The sequence below is a fragment of the Vitis riparia genome, chromosome 2 (genome assembly GCF_004353265.1).
Source record: "Vitis riparia cultivar Riparia Gloire de Montpellier isolate 1030 chromosome 2, EGFV_Vit.rip_1.0, whole genome shotgun sequence".
NCBI classification, from domain to species: Eukaryota; Viridiplantae; Streptophyta; class Magnoliopsida; order Vitales; family Vitaceae; genus Vitis; species Vitis riparia.
The window spans coordinates 1,858,481-1,866,189 of NC_048432.1; the positions used below are offsets into that span (position 1 = coordinate 1,858,481).

The 7,709-nt window shown below is 35.9% G+C and overlaps 1 pseudogene; it reads right to left on the reverse strand.

The window, feature by feature from the left end:
• Window positions 1–327: 327 nt before the first annotated feature.
• Window positions 328–6,575, reverse strand: LOC117906153 (annotated as a pseudogene).
• Between the last annotated feature and the right edge of the window lie 1,134 nt (window positions 6,576–7,709).

A 7,709-nucleotide genomic window follows, 5' to 3' on the forward strand; every position in this document is an offset into this window, starting at 1 on the left:
CAAGACATATCCGAAAATACCCGTCCCATTACCACCCTTGCACTCGTTACATTCACGATACATGTTTAGTATACTAGAATCTGATCGGAAATGAAAGTAAATCACAATAACATGTTCAAAAAGGGGATCAAAATCCTCATAAGAACTGGTTTTAATTTTCATGAAAATGATCCTTTTTTTATCCTTCGTTTCCATTTCTAATATGATTCAAACGTGATAATAAACGAGAAATGCAATGCCTTTTCATTCTATTCCCTATTCTAGCATTCTAAACATACCCTCATCCCTAAACACGTTGTATACCTCAACTAAACCCCGATTTCTATCTGTAATCACTTTGTTTTGATCACATTGGGACCATGCAAGGATTACAACCACCGCAACGATTGATCAAGGAAATGTAACAAATTTCATTTTGTTAGGACATCTAACCGCTACTTCAATAGCTAGGATGAGTAATCTACCAAAAGAGGCAATATTTTCAGGTTGAGAATAGCTATTGAACAAAAGGGTATCTAGAGATGTAGTATTCCCTTACACGTGAGGCGCCATCTCTGGCCAGAATGCCTTCCAGATCTCCGATGATTCTCGCCAACCATATCTCCAAGTTTCTCTGGATTTCTTTCAGGTTGTTTCTGATGGAGTCCAGTGACCGCTTTGTGCTCAGGCCAGCTCCTCTCCTCCTCCTCCTCCCATGCGACTCTTCCCCGTCTCTGTTTGTAATGCCATGAACTTTTGACTGGTTTCTGATGCCCGCTGCTGGAGTCGAAATGCCTCCAACAGAAACTCTGTTTGTCTTTGAGTTCGGAACTCTGAGCTCAGGGTGGGGTCGCATGGATCGCTTGCTTGCTGTAAGAAACAAAAGAATTCCATGGACTTATAGACCCCATGCTTGCAGGTGAAGAGATAGACAGACAGGACATAAGGATTCGCATTCTTTCATATCATGCTCAAACAAATTGATATATTTTGCATAGAAAAGTGTAAAAGCAATAATACCATTCTTTGGCATAGATCATCAATCTTCCCGGAAAGAGCTTGGTATCTCTTTGCCTGTTTCCTCATCAAGGATGGCACCTTTGATAGATCACTCTTCCCAACTCTTTCCAAATTCAGCAGTTCCTGCTCTAGTAATTTAAGTTTAGAGGACCACTCCTGTTGATTCTCCGTCTACCTTCCAAGGTGACTCCCTTCTGAATAAGAAAAAATTGGTTGCTCTATATCATTAGTTGCAGAGTTTGGCTTTGGGAAAAATTACGCATCCAGACTATAGCATTTACCTTGCTACAAAATGCTTCATATGATATAATGGTTCGACGGGTTCATACTGTACATCCTGCAAGAATGAATATTTGTGATTAACTACCATTGGAAATAATTTGGATGGTTTACTAGTTCCATATAGAAATGAAGTCAAATAAGTACCAACTGGTCGTGTAAAACAGGGCAAGCATGGGGAATATGGTAAATATTTATTAGCAAATAAGAGTTTTCATGCCTATGGTGCTAATCAATCCTAACTCTAACTGTGACCCTAACTGTTTGATATATCCTGTATGATGTATCTCATTTCTTGCTTCATGGCAATGTCTTCAAAAGTGGTCACATAAATTAGATGGTGCCAATCAGAGTCCCAATGTCCAATGGGTCACCCTCTCCCTAGTCAGAACTTCCGGCACAATAGCCTATTGCCACATTGCCAAAATAGGCACACCTTGAGCAACAAATATTTCACAGACCCCCAAAAGAGGAGGAAAAGAAAAGATAAGGCTGAAACAGAACAAGAAGAAAAAAACAGGAAAAAGAAAAGACGGGGCAAAAGGGCATGTATTCCTTTTTCCGATAGGTTCCTGTTCCATCCAAAATGGTTGGGTCCATGAAATGGATTGCCATCACAAAATCAACAAAATAATGGAAACTGGAAAAGCAGTCACCAAAGTTGAGTGATTTTCACACTGACACTACCACTAGGGGAGAATCAAACAATGGAGACTAGGAAAGAAAGTAGATCAGTTGCTTTCTCAATACACGACACAATCCTTCAAAATTCCCGATATTATCTCATCCTGCCATTGATGGGGTGGATGAATCCTGGATGAAAATGACGACCCAACCTTGAGCTGCAGGTGAAATCAAAAAATGTAACTCATACCCCAATGCTTGTTTGCTTTATCACATGAAAATACAGCCTAATAAGGACAAAATCCCGAAATATAGGTAAAGACAGAAGATGAGACAAAACACAGAATGGTTTGTACACACTCCACTGCCAAGAAAATTTATTGAGCACCCTGCAAATGAGAGGATAAACAGTTTATTGAACTTTCGGGTCTGAATAACCCACATTGCGCGCGAAAAAAATTCTCAAACTCCGAACAAAGTACAGTGGAACCAAACCAGTCTGCAATTGGGATAATAATGGACCATTGACAAAAGCCATGAGTACCATTCATTCCTCACTGAACTATGGAACTTAAAGCTCAAAATACCTGAGGTAGAAGAGAGGGTTCTATGTTCTAATGGCTTGATCTAATGAAACTGAAAAAACTCCATTGAGCATAGCCAATGTCATCAATCTGGATTCAATTTGAAAATAATTCAAACATGGATTATTTTTTCAGGCTATTTTCTGCATTTTTCATGCTCAATTGAACTCCTAATCTACATCAATAGAAAATTCTGGGGTCTAGGATAGTCTGTATCATCTAATTCACTTCAATTTTCCCATCCATTGGATTCAGAGGCTCAGAAGATGGGTGGAGAGTTGGGTTTTTTTCCAAGCCATTTTCGATAGGATAATGACAGAGGTTTAAGCTAAGCCTTAACATTTGGGTTGTTTGTAATATTTATTTATTTTCTTTCATTTTCTCAACAACCAAACGGAGCATTAAAAATGGGAAGGAGGAACAGACCTGCCACAGACCACCTCCGGCCGACCACAACTTGGAAGCCGAAGCCACAAACTCCGGCTGACCGTACACCGTCCCCACCTCCTCCTCCTCCTCCGCTGCTTCCGCCGCTGGAAGCCTAACTTTCCCGTCATCCAAACACGCGTACTGGCTCTCCCTCGCCACAAACCCGAGCATCTCCTCCCTCTCCCTCGCCACAAACCCGAGCATCTCCTCCCTCTCCCCCACCTCCCTGGTGAGTTCCTCCACCCTGGCCTTCAGCTCGGCCTCGGACCGCTCCAGCTCCGCCACCCTGGCCCTCAGGCAGGCGATCTCCTCTGCGGCGGCGTGGATCTGGTCCACCATACGCTTCTCCTCCCTGCGCCAGCCTTCGCGGTGGCCGGCGAAGATTTCAACAACTCTGGCGTTGGCTTTGGAGTCCTCCTTCCGGCGGGACTTGAGGCGGCAGAGCTCTTGTTCAGCTTGGAGCAGCTTGAGATGGAGGGTCGAGAGCTGGGAGATTGAGGAGGAGGATGGGAGGAGGGCCAAGAAGAGAGGGAGAAGCTGAGGCCGAGGTAGGAGGAGAGCAGCTTCCCATGGGGGTGTAGACCCACTGATGATTCTAACTCTGATGCCCTTGCTTCTTCTTCCACCTTCTCCTCCATCACCGTTGCTGAGTGGAGCTCAGAATGATTCCTGAGACCATGTGATGCCTGCAGCTTACGTATTTAATATTTATTACTTTGATACTGTTTGGTGACCGAGAAAATGAGTGAAGCCTCTGTTTTTCCTATTCTTTAAAAATAGAAATTCATAAATGCTAAATTTTTGGTAAGGCAGTAGAATTTTCTCGTAAAAATGAAAGTGAGACAAAGGCCTTGTTTGGCTATTCTTAAAAATACAAAACACTCGTAAAGATTCTAAATTTCTAATCATATAAATGTTATTAATACTTTTTTTATTTATTAAATGTAGGTTGATTAGTAAATCTATACGTAAAATTAACCTTTAACATATATTTACCAACTTAAACCTAATTTGAGTTTGAAAAAATTAAAACTAATCAATACGCTCTTAGGTATTAACTGAATATACTAGTTGATACCAACAAGTTAGTTTTAACTGAATATAAAAAGTCAAAATAAATACCGTTTTAGAGTTCATTTGACACTGATTGTAAAAAATATTTTTAATTTAAAAAGTGTTTTTAGAACAAAATTAGGTATTAGTAAAATTTAGAAAATAATTCTAAAATTTTGAAAAATCACTTAAAATATTAAAAAATTATAAATAATTATCTTAAAAACACTATTAAAAGACATTTCAAATAAAAACACTCTAAGTCTTAGAGTCTGTTTGATAATGATTCTAAGCACACTTTTAAGTGAATTTGAGAGTGTGTTGACAGTTATTTTAAAAATTGTTTTTAATATTTTTAATACTTAATTTTTTTTCAAGTATTAGGAAAATTAAAAACACTTCTCAAAATCACTATCAAACGCACTCTCAAAGTAATTTTAAAAAATATTTATAATTTTTTAATACTTAAATGATTAAAAATTTTAAGTATTAAAAATATTAAAAACGTTTCTTAGAATCACTATTAAATGAGTTTTTAATATTTTAATATTTAAAATTTTTTATCATTAATAATATTAAAAATATTTTCTAGAATAATCCCAAAGTATTAGAATGTGTAGATGATTCATAACTTAGTAAATTGAATTAAAAAGGTTGAATTTCCGATTGAAGTGAGGGTTGGGTAGCATGTGAAAAGGTGGGGAGAGATAAGAAAAGGAATTGACAAGACATGAAATAGTAGGGGAGTGACAATTCTTGGACATATCCAAACATGAATTATGCAAGTACTACATATTTATTATTCATAGAAATGAAAAAAAAAAAAAATATATATATATTCATGACTTATAAATAATTGCAAATCCACGCTCCACTCATTGTTTCATTATTGAAAAGTTGAACCAAAAAAATGGCATATTTAAAAAAAAATAATCATATCTATATCATTAAATACCTTTTATTAAAAATAAATAAAATCTTAATTATTTTAATTAATTTTTTATATTAAAATGTGTGTATTTCACTTTTTCTTGGTGAAATGATTAGGAGAAGGTACACTTTTTGTGTGCAGCTTTAGAGAGATGGAATGGAGAGAGAGAAAAGGAAAGAGGAAGATAGAAGAGGCAAGCCTTTCATAATGATAAGAAGTTACTAGGAGTGCAGTGTACTACTCGCTGTTTTCACTTTTCACAAAATTTTGGCCCCACCATCCTCCCCTCCTACCTCCCCTCGTCCAAGTTCCAACTATCTAGATATTTTCTATCTGCACCTACAGAATATTTACGATTTTAAAATTCGTCTAAAATATTAAAAAAACTTATATTTATATAGGGTTAAAAATTTTTATCTTCTCCAAGAGACATTATAAGCGTTCTCTATACAGATATAATATCATCATTATGCCTCATGAGATTACGAAACCAAACACCTCTTTATTAACCAAACTTTCATAAACTTTATGCGAAAATAATTATTTTTGAAAACAATTTTGGATACATAAAATATAATAATTTATAAGTGCTAAAATAATGATCATATTCTTACCTTGATTCATGAAGTGAGATTGAGTCACCTTGTGAATTGTATTGTCAAAGTCTTTAACTCACTACTCTTATATAGTGGATGAGTCACTTGTGTGGTGTATGTTGTTAAAAATAAACAACAAGAAAGAAAAAGACATAAGAATGAGAGTGTGGCTTGGGATCTCAATTTATAATAAGGAGAAAATGTTTCTTTATAGTCGATTCCCTCTTTTTTAGTGTGTCATTTAGCAACTAACCTGGCCTTGTATCTTTCGACATTACCCTTAGAATCATGTTTGGTTTTAAAAATCCATTTGCAACCAATAGTTTTAATTCCTTTAGGCAATTCTATAAGATCTCAAACTTCATTATCTTTCATTGATTTCAACTCTTCTTTCACAGCATAAAGCCATAGAGTTGAATTTTCACTATTGATGGCTTGATCATAAGAAGTAGGATTACTTTCCAAGCCAACATTATAATCACACTCATTAAGATAAACTTCATAGTCATTTGATATAGCAGGTCTTTTCTCTCTTTGTGATCTACGTAAAGATACTTATGTAGTTGGGACATTCTCATTTTCATTACAAGAAACCTCTTGAGTCACACCATATTCCATCATTGGTGTTGATACTTCATTAGAGGTTAACTTTTTAAGCTCAGTTCTCCCACTAAAATATTCATTTTCCAAAAATACAGCATGTCTAGTTTCAACAATTTTAGGGCCCTGACCATGACAATAAAATCTAAAACCTTTTGATCTTTCAGGATAGCCAATGAAATTACAACTTATGGTTTTAGAATCCAATTTTTTTATTTATGGGTTAAAAATTTTAGCTTCAGTTGGACATCCCCATACATGTAAATAATTCAAAGTCGGTTTCCTACCTACCCATAATTCATAAGGAGTTTTGGGTACAGCCTTACTAGGAACACGATTGAGAATGTGAACAGCAGTTTTCAATGCTTCACCCCACAAAAATTCAGGCAAGGTTGAGTTACTCATCATACTTCTCACCATGTCAATTAGAGTACGATTTCGTCGCTCTACTACACCATTTTGCTCTAGTGTTCCAGGCATTGTGTAGTTTGCAATGATATCATGCTCTCTTAAAAATAAGGCAAAAGCACTAAGATGTTGACCTGATTCGGTGAACCTACCATAATATTCACCACCTCTATCAGATCTTACACTTTTAATTCGCCGATTGAGTTGATTTTCAACCTCAGCTTTATAAATCTCAAAAACATCTAATGCTTCAGATTTTTCACGAATAAGATACACATAAGAATACCTTGAAAAGTCATCAATAAAACTAATAAAGTACTTATGTCCATTGATAGTTGGAATTGAATAAGGTCCCCAAATGTCAGAATGAATACATTCTAACAATTCAGTAGCCCTTGAGGCACCATTTTTCTTAACCTTAGTGTATTTTCCCTTTATGCATTCAACACAACTAGTAAAATCAGAAAAATCAAGTGAAGTCAAAATTTCATCTTTAATAAGACGTTCCATCATTTCTCTTGAAATGTGACCCAATCACTTATGCCACAATATGGATGAATTTTCATTCACTCGATTTCGTTTTTTAGAGAATTCATACATATGATAAGATAAAAAAGACTGTGAATATTTGCAATCAAAATTCACTAAATAAAGATTACCACGCAAAGTGCCAGAGCCAACCAAACAAGAATTATAGAACAAGGAAACTCCTTTATTTCCAAACTTTAATTCATAACCATAAGAATCAAGTCTTGGAACTGAAATTAGGTTTCTAGTAAAAACAGGAACATAAACTGTATCTACTAAATCCATAATGAAACCAGTATCCAAAACTAAACGAAGAGTGCCAATAGCCTCAATTTCCACTTCTGTTCCATTTCCCAAAGTAATGGTTCGCTCTCCTTACTGAGTTTCTTGCTTGTAAGGTATCCTTGCAATGAATTCATTATGTGAATGCTTGCACCAGTGTCAATCCACCAAGAGTTTGGTGGTATATCAACTAAATAAGATTCATAAGACACTAAGCATTGAGTTTTACCTTTCTTTTGTGACCTTTCTTGTGGAAAAAATGACATTATATCTTATTTTCATCCTTTTGCCCATTGTGAGATACATCATTACCTTGCTTATTTTTCTTACTTTACCTTTCTTGAAGGATTTTTTATTTGGACAATGGTGAGGTGAGCCATATCGGGCTTTTCCACT